A 19,580-nucleotide genomic window follows, 5' to 3' on the forward strand; every position below is an offset into this window, starting at 1 on the left:
CCTGGCTCCAGCCTCCTTCAACCCACCCTTTAGATACTTGTACGCCACAATAAGGTCTCCCCTCAGCCTTCTCTTCTCCAGGCTAAAGAGTCCCAGCTCTCTCAGCCTTTCCTCATAAGGGAGATGCTCCAATCTCTTAATCATCTTAGTTGCCCTAAGAGTAGGGTCTCTACTTCCTGATGTCGTTTATTATAACAGAGTTCAACACCCCACTCTGCTACAGAGCTTTCCATTGCAAGACCTCAAAGCAGCGATTTTTGACTTAGAAACAAGTGTGAGAGGTGAGCACTTAGTTAAGGTAAGAGAGCGCCTCATCTTCCCCTTCCTGCCACAGCTTCACCCTGCAGCCTCTGGCAAGACTCTGAACTTTTTCGTGTTTGCTTGTTCAGCTCCACTTTACACGTGCCTCCCCAGGAAGACAGCAGTGAGAGGCAGTGCTCGCAGCAGAGGACACTTTCTTTTCACAGCGCATGTTTAGCATGAGCCTTGGAGCCATAAACACAGATCCTCCTCCTCACACTTATTCCAGGAGCCAATACCTGATCAATCCAAGGCTGTACTTAATGCGTGTTTTTCCTCGAACAAAAAAACTCTAAAGCCATCTACCACTTGTTACCAGTGCTGCCAAGCTGAGTCACTTTTATTACTATCTTAAAGGGTAGGTGGAAGATCATGTGGATCTTTACTGCTTCAATAAAAGGAATTTTATTACAGGCTGCTGCTGCCTTGCCTTTTTGTTCTCTGTTCAGCATATGTGGCAAAGCCATCTGATGAATTCACGATTAATTTATTCATTTCTGGAAAAAGAGGTATTTTATTTTATAGCCCTGACACAAACACATTGTGTTTCCATGAAGAAAATGGATGTGTGGGATAAAACAAAACAGCTTCCAGCACTGGTCTTCTAAAGTCATCGATTTTAATTGGAACCCTCTTCCACGTAGCTGCCTTCAGAGGCACCAGCGAGAGGAGATCTCCATCCTGGAACTGCACACACTCTTCCTTCACAGCGTTTGCTGTGCCCGCACTGAAACACGGGTCCACAACTTCTGCATCTCAGACCTGCCAGGAGAGCTGGCGTATGCACAAGGCAGACGTAGCTGGTGGGACATCAGAGTAAGTGAGAAGTTGTACTTTCTTTGCAGAGAAGGAAGATTCAGAAGTCACTCATGCTTCGCTTCATGAGACCCCCTGCTCCCAGTGTGAAACTTGTTGCTTACACCAGTCTAGCCCTGGCTGTCATCCCACCCCGGTTCAGACTCAACCTCCTTCGCTTTGCAAGGGATCAGCCTGGAATAAGCAACCCTAGGAACAAGGACACACCCTCAGGAGGCAATTCTGCGTTAGACATTACCTGTCTCTCTATGGCCAAGTCATATACAGAAGAGAGAATGGAAGATGACAAAAGAGGGAGGAGGGAAAGATTCCTGCCAAGGAAGATGGCCTTGAACCCCTAATGGTTCCTGCCCGATTCTTTTCGGAGAGAAACACAGCCCTCATTCCAAGTGCTTGCAGCAGTGCATGCAGTATTCCAGCTCAGCTTTTGCCTTTTTAAAATCCAAGTTAGCAGGTAAATACATGCTTACAGGACAATAACCCAATCCCAGAGTAAGGCAGCCTGTGTTAGGGCTGGATTCAGCCTCTCCACCCCTTGGAGCCCCGCTCCTTGCGTGCCAGCGGCGAGGGGGTGAGGATGCCCGGGGCAGACAGGGAGTCTAGACTCTCCTGCCCTGGGGTATGCGCAACCCCGCCAAGACCATGCTGAGACCGTTTAATCCTATTACAGCACAAGCTGGGAGTACATGATACTCACTAGAAGAAAATAGCTTGCTTTGTTCCCGAGATCCAAACCCCACAGCCGCAGACGCGGTGGGATAACCCGGCGCTACTGATCTCTGCAGGCAGGGCTTGCCATCCCCGGTGTCACCGCCTGACGAAATCCCACAGCCCTGCTCTGTGCTCCCATCGGGAGGCACAGGTCTAGGATCCCTACTCAGCACAAGTGCCAGAGCTAGAGCACACCTGTTTCCAAAGGGAATTTGCAAACGTGAGGGCCCAGCTGGTCCTCCGGCTGCTGCTCTACAGGCAGACCTCTGCACACACAGCCCACAGCCAGTTGCCACCGTCCCCGCACAGGTCTTCTCGCTATTAAAGTGCCAAACAGCCCAAACCAGGCATGTCATCTTGTACCTCCCCCATGCTGGATGTTCCCAAATCTCTCACTGTCGCTGCTAGCTTTGCAGGCACACATGGAAACGAGAGGATGCAGCCTTCGGGCTAGGGCAGGGGGGAAGAAAAATATTGAATAGTTGTACAAGTCAGCAGATACATTTGGTCAGGAACAGTAATCATTGATCAAAGGCAGAAAAAAAGGCCTAAGACGGGCTGTGCAAACTCATACAGTTTTTATTTTTTTGTGCATGGAAGGTGCAGGAATCCCATCCATGTGGGGAGATTTCTTTTGCAGCGCCCAGCTCAAGCACGGGATTCAAGATCTCCAATGGCTTTAGCTGTCCCGAACATTAATAAGTTTAACTGATTAAATCAAATATCTGAAAAATGAAGAAATCTTCCCCTTCCAAAACTGCTTATTTTTAAGATACTTGTGCTGCAGTGCAGCACACGGGGTTGATTAGCTATCACCTCTCTAAGGAAGTGATGAAATCAGCATTGTTACTTTTATTCATTCCACCTATAATGAGTTGAAGCAATTCCTCCCACTCTCATGCCATTCAGAAAGACGCAGCCGTGTGTATCCAGGTAACCACTGCTGGCACCGCAGAGCTGGCTGCAGATGTGCGCCCAGGGACACATCTCCCGGGAGCTCACAAAAGGAGGGAGAAGGAAGGGGCCGTCCCTCCTGGAGCGGTAACACCGCAGCAGCCGATGCGCTCGTTTGCCCATTTTCCCCAGAGAAAGCCCGGTGAGGGTGTCCAGATACTGGACTGCTTTGTGTGTATGCGGAGCTACGTAAAGCAGAATGAGAAGCAGGAGGACAACAGCCACAAGGGGAAGAGAGACGTACACATGTAATCAAGAATTAATTTTCATTCCATCATGTGGGATTCCTCCCTTGTTTCCCTGCATCCCCAAATACTAGAGCATTGCCTCCCTGCCTTCTGATAGCAAAAAGCCTGCCCCCCCCCCAATAACCATAAAACCTGTTATTTAAAGAGACTACCAGCTGATCCCGCTTCTTCCCCCCCCCCCCCCATCAACTGAGCTGTCATTCTCCCCTCCCCCTTGATGCCTCAGGTAACTCCCCTTTAGATCTTCACTAAGGCTATTAATGCACAGTGCTGCCGAAGAATCGCCACAGACCTTTCCATGCTGTCTGCATGCACTAACGGTTTACATAAAGCAGAAGTCCCCCATTCTCTATACCCAGGAATTAAAAAATAATAAAAACGGCATTGTCTAAACCAACACACGAATGTAACCCCCCCCCCCCCAAAAAAAAAAAAAAGACATTACACAACACTTCCTCCACATAGTCAATTGTGAGTGGTTTTTTTTCAGAGCCTGTGTAGTCAGTTATTTCTTAAGAAGGTGCTTTATATGCTGTCTGAGGCAGTATTCATACTATCCCACATATCCTTGCTGTTGCTATGGAAATCATTCCTCCGTAAGCCGATGTGCAAATGCAGGTCTTCCTGCCGAGTGCAGAGGCTAAAGGTGTGCGTGAGTCAAACTATTCCCTGTGCATTATTCCTCCGCAGCCTCGCTGCTGCTGGGGGGGGCAGGGGGATGGAACAATTAGCCTCTGTAACGAGAGCACCCCTAACAAGGGGCTCTGGAGAGCGTTAGCAGGGTATTAGCAGTACCAGGTAGCCACAGGGAAGCTCCGGCTGCAGCCAAGCGGGGTTTTGCTGCCCAGCTCACCCGCTCCGGGTGCCACAGATGGGACGGGATTCGGGCACAGGAGGTACAAAGCATCATTCACAGCATTTTTAAATATTTGGGGGGGGGGGGGAGGGGGAGTGAGTCACAGTGCACCACCATGGATACACGGCGGACGGTATCCTGCCCTCTCTGTAGACCTGTAGCCACTCAGAAAGGTCGATGGTAAGATGAGGCTTTTGACAAGGACCTGCTGTTGGCTACAGAGAGCCAGAGACCGCCGCGCTGCCTGGAGAGCCAGCCAGGTGGTCAAGCAGCAAGGCCAAAAGCCAAATACACCTACAAAAAAAAAAAAAAAAAAAAAAAAAATCAAGCTCCTTCACACCTGCCATGTTTGGCAACTCTCCCAAACACAGATTTCATGCTCCTTGAGACCTACAGATAAGTACTAAGGCGGAGGTTGGAGCACCCCACACAGCTTGATGCCAACAGGCACTTCTCAGTAACAACCTCTGCCCTCTCACAACGTACCAGAAACGGAGGAACCTGCTGCCCCCAGGACTCAGTGACACTTCACCATCAGTGGAGACGAAGCCCTTAGAGGAGAGGCCACACATGGGCAGCTGCAGAGCTCCTCCACCCCCCGCTCCAGCCAGACACGAGCGCCTCTCTGTCTATGGGAATTTGTGTGAATATTTCAGCTTCCAGAGCAGACAAGAACACCCCCCCCACATTTCTTTCCCTTTGCCCTGGAATACTTGGTAGTACTTTTCATAGATGTATTGCAGAAAGTTGGATGTCCCAGGGCAGCTCCCATGCCCCAGTGGTTTCCTAGTTCAGTGTACCACATCCCTCCTGCAGCCTATGGAGGAACTGGGATGAGGGAGGGAACGAGGGCTATAAGGCACTCAGATTTACAGTAGGTTTAAGAGGAGAGAGGGGTTTTTTAGACAAATAAGGGAACATCTGAGGGTTGGTTGATGATTTAGGTTTTTTGTTTGTTTGTTTATTCTTCTTTTCAAAGAAGGAACTAGAAGGCTGTAGCAGAGAAAGGCAAATTCACCAAAGAAAGCAAACATGGATTATTTTTTTTCCTTCAGCCCACTGAAAGAACTCCTCCTGCAGAAGATTGGCAAGCGGTCCACCACACAAACTGAAGGTTTCTACTCACTTCTTATCCTCTTTCTCACTGCTTTACAAGAAACACAGGTGTCACACCCATCCTTTCTTCTTAATTATCTTCTGTCCTAAACATTAGGGAACTCTTAAAAACATAGCAAGTAGCTTAGAGTTACAGATTCACAGAAGTTAGTGAAGTTTGTACCTGACTTTTTTTTTTTTTTTGGTCAGTCACCCTGGGGAAAGGCAGCTAGTTGAAGAACAGAATCCAAACACCGAAACAAAATCTGAACATCTACACAAGATCTCAGATCACACAGGCAATAATCTCAAAGCACAACTCCTTTGAGGCACCATTACACATGACAATTAAAACCAAACACAGTAAACAGGCTACGGCATATTACTGTAAACAAAGCAAGCAGATCTCCCTCAACCATAGCCTGAAATAAAGGTAGCACTTACTTCAGTTGATGCTAGAAGGGAGACTGCTACCACCCAAAGCTCCTCTGCTCCACTCCAGCTTGCTTTCCCATGGGGGGGCTGAACTGGTCTCCTCTCCTCTCCTCTCTTATTAGCTACCTGCCAGGAGGTCAGCCGGTCGGTGGTCCTTAGTAGAAGCACCTGCGAGTTCAGCACAGCTTGTTAGCAGAGTGCAGGGACAGCTGGGATTTAAAACAAAGGAATACAGTTAATGATTCTTTAAAGTTTGTTACGATTCTAACTGTCCATGAGCTGTAATGGGCATTTTTATGTTATCTTTCTGGTTAAAATCAGCTGCATTCAGACTTGATCGATACCATCCTAGTATTCTAATAAGCTGTTACACCATTTTATGAAAATACAAGAATATGCAAATAGCAGTGTTTCCAATTGCTTTAAGAAAATATGGTATGAATGTGAATAAATCACATTAAATCATGCTGTCACAGAGAAGTATCTTGCGATTTATGAGTACCTACCTTACGTAAATTAACACCACACAATCCTGCAGCCCTGTGGATAGATGTCTTTTGTGTCATGGTACGAACACAAATACTATGCCTCAAAAGCTTCCAAATATGTGGGTGGGAGTTGGAGAATACAAATGACATAAGATATTAAAGGGTTTTATTTCAGGAACATCTTAATATGCTAGAATAGAGAGTAGAGGTTATGGATTAGAATCGGAGAGTAGAGGTTATGGATTAGAGATCTACTTTTACTGTCTTGTTAGAAAGGGTGTAAAAACCAGCAAAGGAATAGGAAAGAGCAATGTATATGCTTCCATTTATTATAATTAACCACCATTCCTTTTATTGTTAGCATAATGGTATTCGTGATGAATCATGTTGTGAGTGTAAATTTAAGAAATGTAATTGTGAATGGATTTGGTACGGTTTGTTTATGACATTCATAAATGCAGACACAATGCCACCGTCAGAGAGACTGGGAATGATTCTTCTCATGTACATGAAAGCCAAAACCTCAGATCCTCTATAAATTTTAACTCTGAACAAGTTCCTGAATTTGCTAAACCGTTAGGGTTATTTCTTCCTTCCCAGATGCATCATTTCATGTAAACTGCTCGTTTGTTGGCATCCAATTCAGAGGGTCAGTTTGAGCTAAAACACGCCATAAAAATATTTAGTGCTCTTCTGCAAAAGGTGTAAGTGAATTTAGAAATCCAGATCAATTAAGTTATAAATTGGCTTCATTAGTTTCCTAAGATAATTTTTTCAACAACAGAAATGCAAACCAAAACCCAAGTCAAACTCAGAATTCTTGCAAATGTTAAGAAACCTCACCCTTTGCAGGGATGGCTTCTTTATGGAATGAAAGATTCAATTAGTACATGAAGAGAAGATGTACATCTAAGAAGAGGACCGGAGACAGGGGAAAAGGTGTTACTGACTCAAAGTTATGCTAACTTTTAGTTTTCCCTTGGGACAGACACTGTTTTTCTGCTTTGCATCGGAAAAATCTCATTCAGCTATGGCAAAATTACTCAAAAAGGACTTTTACCTCTCATCTCTCAATAACTGCACCTTGATTTATGCCTGTGACGGCAGGGGGACACAAAATATACTCGCCAGTGCCAAATTCTCGAATTAAACTGCAAGGAAGAAGGAGGGTTTGTCAGCATTTGAGAAGCAGGATCCAGCACATCACCCTCCATATGGGGTGCATGCAAGGGTACCGAAAGCGCTCAGCTCCAATTAGCTCCCTCGGGAGTCTGGTGGCTCAGCACCAGGCAGGGGATCTCAGCGCGTTTCAGGATGAGGCCATTTCCCTACTTGATAAGAAACACTGCAGTGCCTCTTTATACTGACTCTATGCACACAAATACACTATAGGAAATCTCATTGTCGACACATCAGGCCAAAATTGGGGCTCTCTTGGCTGAGCGTTATGCAGCTTGGCTTCACTAGACCAGCAACACACCCTGAGATACAGATATAGGAAGGATATTTTCATCCGACTAGACTGCTAGTGAAACCAAATGCCGTTCAGCTTTCCCCGCCGCTCCCCTTTGTTGCTGGATTTGGTTTGTGAGAACATTTGTCCTGTAAACAAGAAAGAAATCATGTGGTTGTTCTCGTCCTTTTAAAAATGATCCCAGAAGCTTTTAAAGGTTGATAGCGTGTAATGCAACATGCCCTGTCCTTTCACAGGAGCAGAACTGGGCTCTAACACTTTTTTTCCGTTACAAAGCAGAGAAAGCGAGTGATGTTTCCTCCTCTTCTCTATGAGCCTTTGGCCCTGAGTTCAAAACTCTGACTGTCAAACCTAGACACGGAGCCAGAGAAAGCCGGGCAATCATATACGATTATCAGATGCACCAATTCTACCGGTTCTGGATGGCAATATGCGACCTACCGCTTCAAGAGGAAACCTCCCGATTTTTTGGCTGCTGCACATCAGGAAATCCCATCCAAGTTGTTGCTGTGAACACAACGGAGTTGTTCCAAATATTTTCACTAAGCCTGGCATATCCAGGATGTGTCTGAACGTGATACGGGATCAGGTCAACTGTGCCACCCACTTGTGTTTGGACTGAAGTGACCTGAAGGCGTTGGGGCCCATGTGGGGTGGAAAGATGCATTTGCTGGAGCCAGTGTGTGTCTCAACAGGGCCGAGGTGTGGGACACACTGCACTTTGAGGTCACTGGTCTGCGCTGGCGTCCCTGCGCACTCTTGTAGTTTCTCCGTGTGCTTTACAGCTCCTCAGGCTGTTTGTGGCATCTCACTCTATCTTGACAAAACTATCTCTAACAAAAATCAGATTTTTGTAAGACTTCCAAATGTGGGGATTTAGAAAATTGCTTGATTCCTGGAAATACTTTTCAGATCAGTTCTACAGCGTTAATCAGCAGAAAGACATGTTCTTCCCCAAAGACTGTTTCAGGATTACTTGAAGAAAGGCATTTCAGAGCAATGCAGCAGAAACTTCACTTTGGTCAGCAGTACCCTCAGCTCCCTTCATTCATCAGCAGAGTAAAACCTCCTTGTGTGTTCTCCAGTTCGTCCCAAACATCAGCACAAAAGGCATGCTGCCTTAGGAAGCACAGACTTGTGGGGACGCTGGGGCGGGACACGCCTGTCCCTTCTCCTGCTGTAACCTGGAATCAAACCCGATTTAAATGCAAGTCATGGACAGGGCTATTACAGTTACACTTCCTCTCTCGCAGTGAGACCCCAGTGGCAGCTACCCGCTTCTGGTGTACCTGTAACGTCAGAAAACAGCGAGTGGATACAAAGCAGGCATCAGTGGGGGTCGGAACTCGCTGCTCCTGGTCTGGGAGTACGGCTCCAGACGATGTTGGGATGACAGCTCAGTATCCCAACCGCAGGGAGGAATACGCGATTGTCCCCGTGTGACATGAAAGATGACACTGTCCGCAGCACACAGTTTTAGCCATTAGGCATTTGTTACGAATACCCAGCAGCTGCAGCTGGGAATAGTTGCTAGTGTGAAGGGCTTGAGTTCTCTGTGCAGACAGAGTCAGGAGCTGCTGAGGTGGTTAGTCCTCAGCCAAAACTCTTCAAGCTTCTGACCCCACATGTTCTCTCTGGACTTGGTGGCTCCACGAGCGTGCAGCTGCAGAGGTGGTGTCGCGCTTGCTCGGACAGGGAGGTGTGATCGCAGCTCCATGTTCAGCTCCTCGGAGCAGCTGAGTTGGTCCACTCCTGACTGATGCTTGACAGTTACTTGACTCCTCTTTCTCACTTGGGACTATTATGACTAATAAATACCTCATGTCCCTTTTTAAAGAGACTATTAGCAGCTATTCCCTTTCGTCCCTCATGCTCAAGCCCTCGTGTGAGGTAGGAAGTATGCTAAGCTTGAAGAGTTCACTACACTAGTTCAGCTTAGCACTAATCTCACCGATAACTGTCCTTGCAAGCTGGGAAGAGATGATGGTGGAAAGTCATCCCTGCTTAGAACAAGCAGAACTTGATGAATTTTTCAGAGAAGCTGTTCCCATTTCTCTCCTGTGAGCAGAACTGGTATTAATAACTTGCTCCTGTCAGCTGGGAAGTCTTGTGCTTGAGTTTTTGTGTTTAGTTGACTTTGGACAAATATTGTCCTGAAAGAGAGGTGAAAAGCCTTGACACAGAGGCAAGCTGTGCACTTCAACACGGTGATGTTTGTGGTCATTTTATTGCATCTAGCACTGCCTTCCATACGGATGCTCTGATTCATGTGCCACTTCTTCATGAGCCATCTCACCGGCTGACAGCACGCAGCAAGCAGGACATAAGTGAGAGAAATTTGCTGTGTGCTGATCAAAGAGAGGGTAAAATGGTTGTTTGTCATCTTGAGTGAACTGGGGCAACTGGGGTTAAGTCCTGCTTACCTATAGCACGACCTTCTGCGAAGATGCTGAAGGTAGCACCTATTTTGCGATTAGTGGGTTTTCAAAAGCCACCGTAGACTAATTTATGATTTGGGGATTTCTGCTTTTAACTGATGGTGTCCGTACGTAGCAATGGAATTGATCAAGGGCTTCTTCTGTTACCATCATCTCTGTTTTGAACATGTTAGCTTCAGCCAGCTGGTTTTTAGCCAGTCTGAGGTAAGAGCTGATTATGGGGGAAGCTTCAAACTCATCTATGGCATCTCAGGAGATCTCAGGAGACTATGGCCTTTCTGGAAGAAGAAATAGAGAGAATATCCTGAAATACAGATAATCCATGGGTAAAACTTACTAGTTCATTCCCAAACCTTTGAATTATTTGCTTCAAGGAAATGCTGGAAGTATGACAATTTAAAATGTGTTGAAATGTCCAATCAAATACATTTGTAAATTCTGGGTTTGAAGTTACTTTTAAACATGATGTTTTTGAGTAGTCTGGCAAGTACAGATTTTCAGTCCTTCTAACAGGTCTAAAGCCATTAGACATTCAGTATCTATAGCACAATAATGCAAAATAAAACACAGGTTTTGCCTGGGATAACACTTCTCTCCGTGGTGAATACTTCGTTAGGTCTTGTTGTGATTCAATAACCTATATCCCATATCCCATTAATTCACTTACATTTTACAGACTCTATACATAGATTGAATTTATGTAATTTGTGCTTGTGGCTATTTCTGTCAAGACGAAATTGGCAGATCCTTATGCTGTGATTAGCGTTCTGTATTTCAAATGTCTGTCAGCAGGTGGTCAAAACCGTCAGCTCATGAAGGAACCGGTCTGCCCCCTTTACTGGCTCTTGCACAAGGACACGACTTGCGATTTGCAACACAAAACTCATGATAACCATAGAAACAAAGCAATTCCTATGTGCAGAGAGGGTTTTCCCCCTACCTACCTTTCTCAGCTAGTGGCAAGTGTGCACATCGCATCCTTACATGCTCTGGAGGCCTCTCTGGGTACGGTTACAGCGCCCGCTGGCGCAGAAAGCGTGGAGAAGGGGCTGGGGGACAATTTGCTGCAATGTGTTACGGCTGTGGGGCTGCATGGGCACACCGTGCCTTTACCAGTAAGGAGGATCCTTGCCTTATGCTCCCGGCCTGCGCGGTGACTGCTGGAGGAGCCGGCATCCACACGGGCAGAGAGCCTGGCTCCAGGTGCCCCGGAGCGGGACTCGACTCGGATCCCACCAAGGGAGGGACTGCAGTACTCCAAGCATAGATGCAGGGGAAATTTAGCAAAAAGCAGCCCCTCCTGCACAATAACTAACTTGTGTAAACCAACCCTAAGAGAGGCGTGTGGTTGTCTGGCTGGACGTACTCTTGCGAAGGGAGACTACAAAAGAATTAGGAACCAGCACCTGACAGAACAACAAACTTATAGCAGGCATTGTTAAAAAAACAATCTCCTCTCAAAATAGATTTTATTCCTGTCGTGGCTTAGGCTTTTTTTTTAGCAATTTTGGGAAGAACATGAGTCCAGATTTGAGTACAGCCTTGAAGTAAACATATTATCATTTAATGATGAACAGTGTGTGTTTTCACATCAGAAGTCAGCAGACCGTAGTGTAAGGTTTTATTAGTCCCCAGTCTGGTGTGAAGAAATCCTGTGCTCACTGAAGGAACTGATTTAAAGAAAATGCATGCCGGAGAGAAAGTACTCATTAAGCTATTAATTGTTGGGTTTTATTTTTCAATAAAACATTTCTGCTGAGGTCAGATCTTCCATCCACTACCTCACTCTATTTCCTCAGGCTCTATTTTCGTGTCAGCTGTGTCCCATCTTGCCTGCTTTCATATGTATGGAAAAGTCAACTGGTCGTGCTCATGTCCTCAAGCAAGTGCCGGTGCTGAAAGAACAGGATGAGGTTGATAATCCAGAGCGTGTGCAGTGGCACTTCACCTTTAAATCCGAAAAGGCAGTTTCTAACACAAAGCAAATGAGAAGTGATCTTTCTGCGAGACGGGAAGTACACCTCTTCCTCTGTCTCTTAAACCGCTAATGTGATCTGAAGCCACATGTAATTGCCTTCCACGGAGAAGCCATCTGAGAGAAAAGCAGGTGAACAAGGTGAGTCATCTGTATGTTGCATGTTCCAGTCTTGACTAAGCATCTACTCTCCAGCACTGATAAGAAACAGGAACAGTCACGTGAGAGAAAAGTGCCAAAGATGAAACAGAAGTTCAAATGCTATTTTTTTTTACAATATCTGCACACCACCACCTATTCTTTGAAGTTTTTATTGATTCACCTGCAATGATGTGACAACAGTTTTAAATAATTTCTTAAGGGTAAATGCTGACTTGTCACTAGGATAGCAAGGAGACTGCACTGGTTTTCAAAATCTACTGTGTATACTTTGTCAGTCACCTGTATGTTGTATCTCCGGAAAGAATCTATGTTACCATGGAAAGGGTGGAATAAGAAAAACTCCTGCAAAGCCGCGCTTCTGTAAGCTAAGCCAACGTGCGTGTGTTTGTATGGTGATTCACTGTGGAGACCGGCGAGCGAGGAGAGGTCATAGTCCAAAATAACACATCGGTCTGCCTAACGCCGATGTCCTACTGATAGCTCTGCCCATCATGATTAGTTTAACGTGGTGCAGAAATTTAGCTCAGCCATAGAATTGCTTGAATATTCATCTGTTCAGGTATATATCTGTAAGTTTATGCTTTAAAAAAAATCTTCAGGCACCACATGTACTGCTTCCACCCCCCTTGTAACTTTGACATGAACATGGAGGTGCACTCAGGCCAAGAACATGCAAGTTACCTGGTTCTGTTTCCAAGTTGACTCCTCAGTCCCTCATAATTTCTGATGGCCAAGCAATTGCTACAATCCACTGCTTGGTTTTATTTTCGGTAAGAAATAGGTACGTTAGTCTCTGAATGTATTACTTACTGTTTTCAGAAGCGTACATTTCACTGGAGTACTTCTGTGCCAAGTCAATGGCTTTGGGACAGCCCATCAATGCAAAATGCCTTATGTGTGTGAGGAAGACTGGCACTTCGCTGCAAGTATGGAATGACTATGGGTTTGCTTCAAAACTGCCCATCCCACTTGTGTCGGCATTTACAGGTGGCAGAAGTTACATCATTTTCCAGCTCTTAGTCTGAGGTTTAGAACTTTCCCTTTTAATCTTTGTTTTTTTTTTTTTTAACAAAAATGTCATGTGGATGTCAATGAAACTCTATCACTCTGTGAAAGCTGCTAGCACATCTCCCTGCTGTTGTTCTTAGACAATAACAAGCAAAAAAATGTTTATCTTTTTCCCCACATTCTGAAAGCTCCATTAATATAGACAACTGAGGTAGCAAATAATCATATTAATTAATGAATGTGTGAAGCAAAATACAAAAAAAAACGTACACTTGAAGGGACTATTCATGTGTATGTGAGAGCCTGTAACTCCAACGGAGGCAAATGGGAGATGCACATAAAACAAAAGGGAGAATACATTCACCACACTGGATGGAAAAAGGCCAGCCTGGAACTGAGCGGAATGCATAGAGGGATTTAAAGCAGGATTACAGATGCCTGTGGCAACTGCTCTCGATAAATTGTAGTTAGATCAAAGAAAAACAGAATGCTTTGATAAGAGATTAACAAGTGCCATTCTCAAATGTACAGCTGCAATAAAAAAAAATATATATATAAGCACATTTTAACCCCTTACTCAAGGTATTATGTTTTTTTCTACTTTTATTTATGAAGGACTTCTGGCACCCAGGGATAGAGACAGCTTTTTCGATGTCTTCATTCTGTTACAGCTAGCAACCAAGTAAACATGCAATCATTATTTTTATGCATGCACCAGGGGTTCTGATACGGGACATGGGCCTGGCAGGGGGTGGTGTCAATTTTAGAAAGACTAGGTGACACGCTGCAGCAAAATGGCAAAGAGATAATCAGACAGCAAAGCAGCTGCTTTCCTCGAGTTGCTAGCTATGTATTTACCAACTTGTAATAAAGAAAAGCAAAATTGGGTTTGCTTTCATCTGTTTTCTAGAGCCGGTTCTTGCCCTAGAACATAATGAGCACATGCACATTCCTGCCTATACAGCTCAGTAAAAAAAGGAGTTCTTTGAAAGGTCAGTGGAAAATAAAGCAGTAAAGTCATAAGTTACTACAAATGTGAATATCTTCCCATCATCTGATATGAAACATGAAGGTTGCTTCTTTATTTTTTTGTTAACTTCCAGTTAGCGTGGGAAGATGCATTCTGACTGTTCCCTTTGAGCATCAGAAAAGCGGGCAACCCATCGCACGTTCTTCAGTGGCTCTGGGACCGCAGAAGTATTTGCAGGTGCTTGATGCTGCTTCAGAGCAGACAGGATAGGACTGCTCCAAACCTGAGCATTTTAATGCTGCAGTTGTCTAGAAATTCTGTCTTTGGAAAAATCACCTTCACATGACCATTCCACATTTCTGAAAAATCTGTTCAGACAGTAAAAGTAAACTCTGGCATTACAGCTTTATGATTTCATATCCAGGAACTGTTTCATCTACACAATTTTCATCTGAAGGTTAAAATCTACCATTTTCTCCCACTAGTTCCTGGTTGTGAAAATCCGAAGTAGAAGGCCCTCTGCACTTGCAAGGTGCATTTAGTAGTTGAGTTGCCTTTCTCAGTCAGCTGGCACCGACAGTTCTAATATTTTACTTGGAAGTAACTCATGTGGTTCAACAGGCTGGAGGTCTGCTTCACAGCTATACGTGTTCCTGTGAAAGATACTGTAATGCCTCGAGACTCATTCTACCAAACATTCATTTCCAATGAGAAGATGCTTTTGAACGCTCATCAACAATTTATGGTTGATATAGAAAGCGGTGCTCTTCCTCCCTTAAAAGTCCCTAGTGAAAGCAGTATCATTTCCAACCTCATCAGCACTAAGCTATACAATTTCCCATGAAATCTGAGGCATTAAGGTGAGGGAAGCATGGATGCATCCTCTTGGGATTCATTTTTTCAAGTTTTACGAGAGGTCGTATTAGAAATTCAGTGTTTAAAGTCTCTGTGTTTGTGCTTCTGGGATAGAGGCTGCACATGGCAGTAACCCTCAAAAATTAAATTACCATTGTAGGACATAGCACACACCAATAGTGTTCTTATCGCTGGGTAGATGTTCAAAGCACATGGCCGTGCTTTATTTTGACTCTTCTCAGTGCATTTTTTTTCTCTAGTTGCTGATTTATTGACTGACTGACTTTTTATCAAAGCAACAATTCGCATATCTTCCATCTGTGCAGGTCTCTGTGTAGGGGATTTCTGTAGGAGGTGACAAACATCATATATCTCTCAAGATAATCTTTATTTTCCCTCAAAAGAGCAGGGGGGGAATTTTCCCAATTTCTATGCTCAAACACTAAAAGAGGAAAGCCCAATTGGAAATTGCAAGGATAACCGCAAATTCATCTGTACCTGGCTACAAACTCAGCCGTCTGGCGCGCCGAGCAAGCGTGTGCAAACATAGGAGTTTGTGACCATGAATTTGACCTCTGACAAATAAGGCTCAAGAACATTGAAAAGGAAAGGAAAGAGTTTTTCTGGACCTATTTGGGCTGTAAATCAGACAAAGTAGGTTGTCAGTCCTATACCATCTCGCTTCAGGAAAGCTGGCAGCCCCGTAGAATTTAGACGGACATGCAGTGTTTCAGTAATTCTCTTCCACTTTATGCCCAAACCAAGAATTGCAGAGAGATTTTGTGAAGGAAACAAAACAACTAGCCAAAACGGTGCTACGTTTCGCAAGCTGCAGTTTCTTGGCAAAGACATGGGTGATCTTCTTATTTCCTCCAGACCTGTTCTCCCACTCGTGCTGCTGAGCAGGAAAGCAATGCCCTTTCCACTCCTCATCACACAACAAGGTAAAAAAGCATACGGTTCCTCAACAGAAACGAACGGCCACTCACTTGAAATGAAGACAACACAGGGGGCTGAAGCAGAGCGTCAGAGAAGGCGGTGGCCTCTTCTTCCCATTCAGATGGGAACATCACTGAACATATTCCCTTCTGCAGTCGTGTAGCGAGAGGCCCTGGCCATCTGAAAAGATGGGCACAGATGAAAGAGAATGCTTTTCAGTGCTCTCAATTTCTTGATTTTTTTTTTCTTGTATGCATCAGAAAAAGGAAAGTATGTGTCTGGTTTTACGTTTCTTCACCGTGAAATTTAGTGTTTCATTTGGATAAATGCTGACCTGTCTTTTCCCCCTCGATGCCCGAGGGGAGGAAAAGCAAGGCTCTCCCTGGTGTTTCTACAACATTATAGTGAGAATAGCCTACCCCTACACTGGCTTTGCCCCACAGATGGTCTAAAAAGACATGAAAAAAGGGGTAATGCTCATAGAAAATTTGTTACAGGGTATGAGAGTTAGATATGGGCAGAGTCTGGGCTTAGTACAGCCATATATAACAAGAGATTTTTTGGGGGAAAGGCCTACCCCATGGTCTCCTTATCCAACTGGTTCTGGTGTGAAGATGCCTTTGCTGAGAGAAAATAGCTATGGGGAAAATTTTCGGTATTTTCTCTTGTGAAATAACAGCTTCCTAAAAATAGTGCCTGCAGATGAATACATTGCAGTTTGCAGGCCCAGAGAAACCAATTTAGATCATTCACTCCTCTTTTCTCCTTTTTGATGCATTCCCTACATTTTCTCCTGAAGTAAAACAGAGTACAGAAATCCCATGCCAAAGTGTCGTAATGGGCTCCTGTAAAACTTCTGTATGTTACAGAAGGGCACAAGTTTTTTTCCAAGTTCATCATCTGACATAAATTTGCATCCGATTGTGATCCTTTAGAGGAAAAGGTGGGTTTGGAGGGGCATTTTTGGTTTGTTAGATTTTTAATTACTCTCTTCTCTAAAATTAAACTCAAATTGCATTTTTAGTATATGCGCTGTACCTATAACAAATTGATAAAAAAGAGAAAATTGGTTTTTCCATCTGTGTTTGCCGTTGCCGAAATACTTACCCTCTAGCCCCAAGAAGACGACCAACATAATATGATATGATGTAATGTAATTCCAAAGTTGCATCAATGCTTTTCCGCCCTCACTGGTATTATGGCAATCAAAGGAAATATTTTTTAAAAATAGCTTGGATGCAAATCCAGTGGTATCTCACTGCCAATGAAACCTCATTTCATGAAAGGAGGGGAAAAGGCTTTTCAGCAAATTTAACGTGAAGCAGATTTATGCGTTTACATTTTAATTGGAATATGTTAAAAGCAAAAAAAAAAAACCCAAACCAAACACAACAAACCAACCCCCAAACCCCACAATGATAAAAGGGTTGTTTTTGTCAGGTAATAGCGACTTTTAAATCTCCTCAACCCGTTTCTAACATTATAGAGAATATGGTTTCAATAAATGAGAAAGAGAGAGGCTGCTGTGTCTGAGTGCACGTATTATGCCAGTGTTGTGACATACTATTGTTTTCCTAAGAGATTACAAAATCAATGTTCCGTGAAAACGTTCCCACATTTTTAAGCACAATCCACCCAATTCTTTCTCACCTTGATTCCCTGAGCTCCCTTTTATTCACGAGCTGCAGGAACCTCCCTGAGGTAGAGCATCTGCTTGGGTTGCATCCAAAGAGCTCGCAGGCCGGCCCCAGTGCCAGCAAAGCAGAGAAGCTCCTTTTTGTTTTTCCTTATCTCCCAAAGTATTTTGACTGGCTGAAAATGATGAAAGAGAACAACAGGCGGGCTGACCTGACTCGGTTCCAGGCAAACAGGGGGAAGGGTTAACCAAAGCTTTATCAAGAAAGAATCGGACACGTTACATGCAAGGAATGCCAATCCATGCGGCTGGATGCAAAGCAGACCTTTTTAAACAGGTCTTTTTCCACAGGATGAAAGGTCTGCTTGACAGCAGCATTCACGTTAATGCAGTTTACTTGGGTCTTGCCCAAGCGTTTCATTTCATGGCATATGTCGGTATGATTAAAAAGCATGCAGTATATGGAATTAAAAGGATGCACTTTGGAAGAACTAAAAGCTGGCTCGCTGACAGATCGCAAAGTGGTGAGAGTAACGAGTGGAACTATTTCCAGCGGATTCCCACAAGGATCAGTTCCTGGTACAACATCGTTTAGTATTTTCATCACGTGTCCAAACAATGATGTAAAATCAGTCCCGAGATGGTCAGGGGCTGGAGCACTTACCGTGGAAGAAACGGCAGGGTGAACTGGACTTGTTCAGCCTGGAGAAGACCAGGTTTCAGGGACACTAAGAGCAGCCTACAAGGAGGTTACAAAGAAAGCAGAGCCAGGCTCTTTACAGAGGTTTATGGGAAGAGAACGAGAGATCATGATCATAAATTGAAACGGTGAAACTTTTAACTGTATATAGGGAAAAAAATCACCATGAGGATACTCAGACTTTGGATCAGGATGGCCAGGGAGGTTATGAAATCTCTGTCCTTGGAGGTTTTCAAGACCTGACTGGATGAAGCCCTGAGCAACCTCACCAGAATTCAATTTTGACCTTGTTTTGAGCAGAAACTTGGACTAGACGACCTCTCAAGGTCCTCCCTGTTATCGCATGTTATGACTGTAATTTGGTCAATTCTGCCTGGAGAGCGATTTGGGAATCCTGCTAGGTAACTACTTCAACATGTGCTGTAACGTAACGCTACAGGGAAAAGTAACGGTTGGATGTTATTTGGCCACCGCCGGTAAGCAGCCCCGCACAAAACTTGCCACCTTTGCAGAGTGGAATTCCCGAAACTGAAGCCCATGAGCAGCCCATGAAGTCTGGCACTGCTGCTCGACAGAGCCCTCCCGTGTCTCCTGAGCTGCTACTTTTGCTATGTAAGTGGAGAGGAGAACAGCTAGGACCTGGATTTTTTCTGCATAAACAAGGAAGAGTCCTGCACATGCTATGCAGCGTTTCAGAGGGATGTTTATATCACCCCAAACTATCACATCCCCTCTCATTTACGCAGGAAAAGGCATTGCACTGCTGGGATGAGAGGGAGCACTTAGGAGCTGAAAGGCAAAGGTGTAGCACGATTCAACAACTGGAGGCTTTAAGTTAGACAACGTGAAATTCAAAATAAAAATAAAGCTAAAAAAGAGTCACAGCTTCTCTGGAAAGAAGCTGAATTCTCCCTTGCTGCCAGTCAAAAGCACTGGCTATGCTGTAGGAGAGCAGTTGGCCAGCGTAGGTACCTGTTGGATCACAAGTCAAGTGACGGGGATTTGCAGGCACGCTCTCACTGTGAGGATAATGACTCCTCCTACAGTTCTCTCAGCACTTTTCCTTTCCTGACTGACTTGGAGTTGTTCTGGAGCATTGACGAATGGCAGCAACCCTTTAGACAACTCCACATTGATACAGAAAAGCCTCTCTGCAGCAGCCAAGGGGATGTTGTACTTCCTTCACCGCACAAAAATGTAGTCAGAGGTTACGTGAGCGGAGCATTGGCGCGGGTGTGCAGGAGCAGCAGGACCTTGACCTGTACTGCTGACTAGGAAGGCCAAGTAGCCACTAGATAAACCCATTTGACCACAGGTAATGACCCTTCTGGTGTGTTTTCCTGCATTTGCTTGTTAACTGACACCCATTAAGGTGACTTAGCCAGATCCACATGTAGTACAAATGCTCTCAAGATAAAGCTCAAGGCCTCAGATAAATTCAAATCCCTTGTTTTTTTTAAACAGAAATAACAGTCATTTTTTTCCTATTATGTGAAATCCCCAACCCTAATGTCATTCGA

General features: G+C 44.6%; 1 long non-coding RNA gene across 1 annotated transcript; it reads right to left on the reverse strand.

Moving 5' to 3' along the window:
* Positions 1 to 11,293: 11,293 nt before the first annotated feature.
* Positions 11,294 to 17,420, reverse strand: LOC309674275. The gene is made up of 3 exons (XR_014269379.1): positions 17,375 to 17,420; positions 15,775 to 15,904; positions 11,294 to 11,987 (listed from the first exon to the last, which is right to left on the reverse strand). It is a non-coding gene; the product is annotated as an uncharacterized lncRNA (long non-coding RNA).
* Positions 17,421 to 19,580: the final 2,160 nt, after the last annotated feature.

This window comes from Vanellus vanellus (genome assembly GCF_965231255.1).
Source record: "Vanellus vanellus genome assembly, chromosome: 7".
In the NCBI taxonomy this organism is placed as follows: domain Eukaryota; kingdom Metazoa; phylum Chordata; class Aves; order Charadriiformes; family Charadriidae; genus Vanellus; species Vanellus vanellus.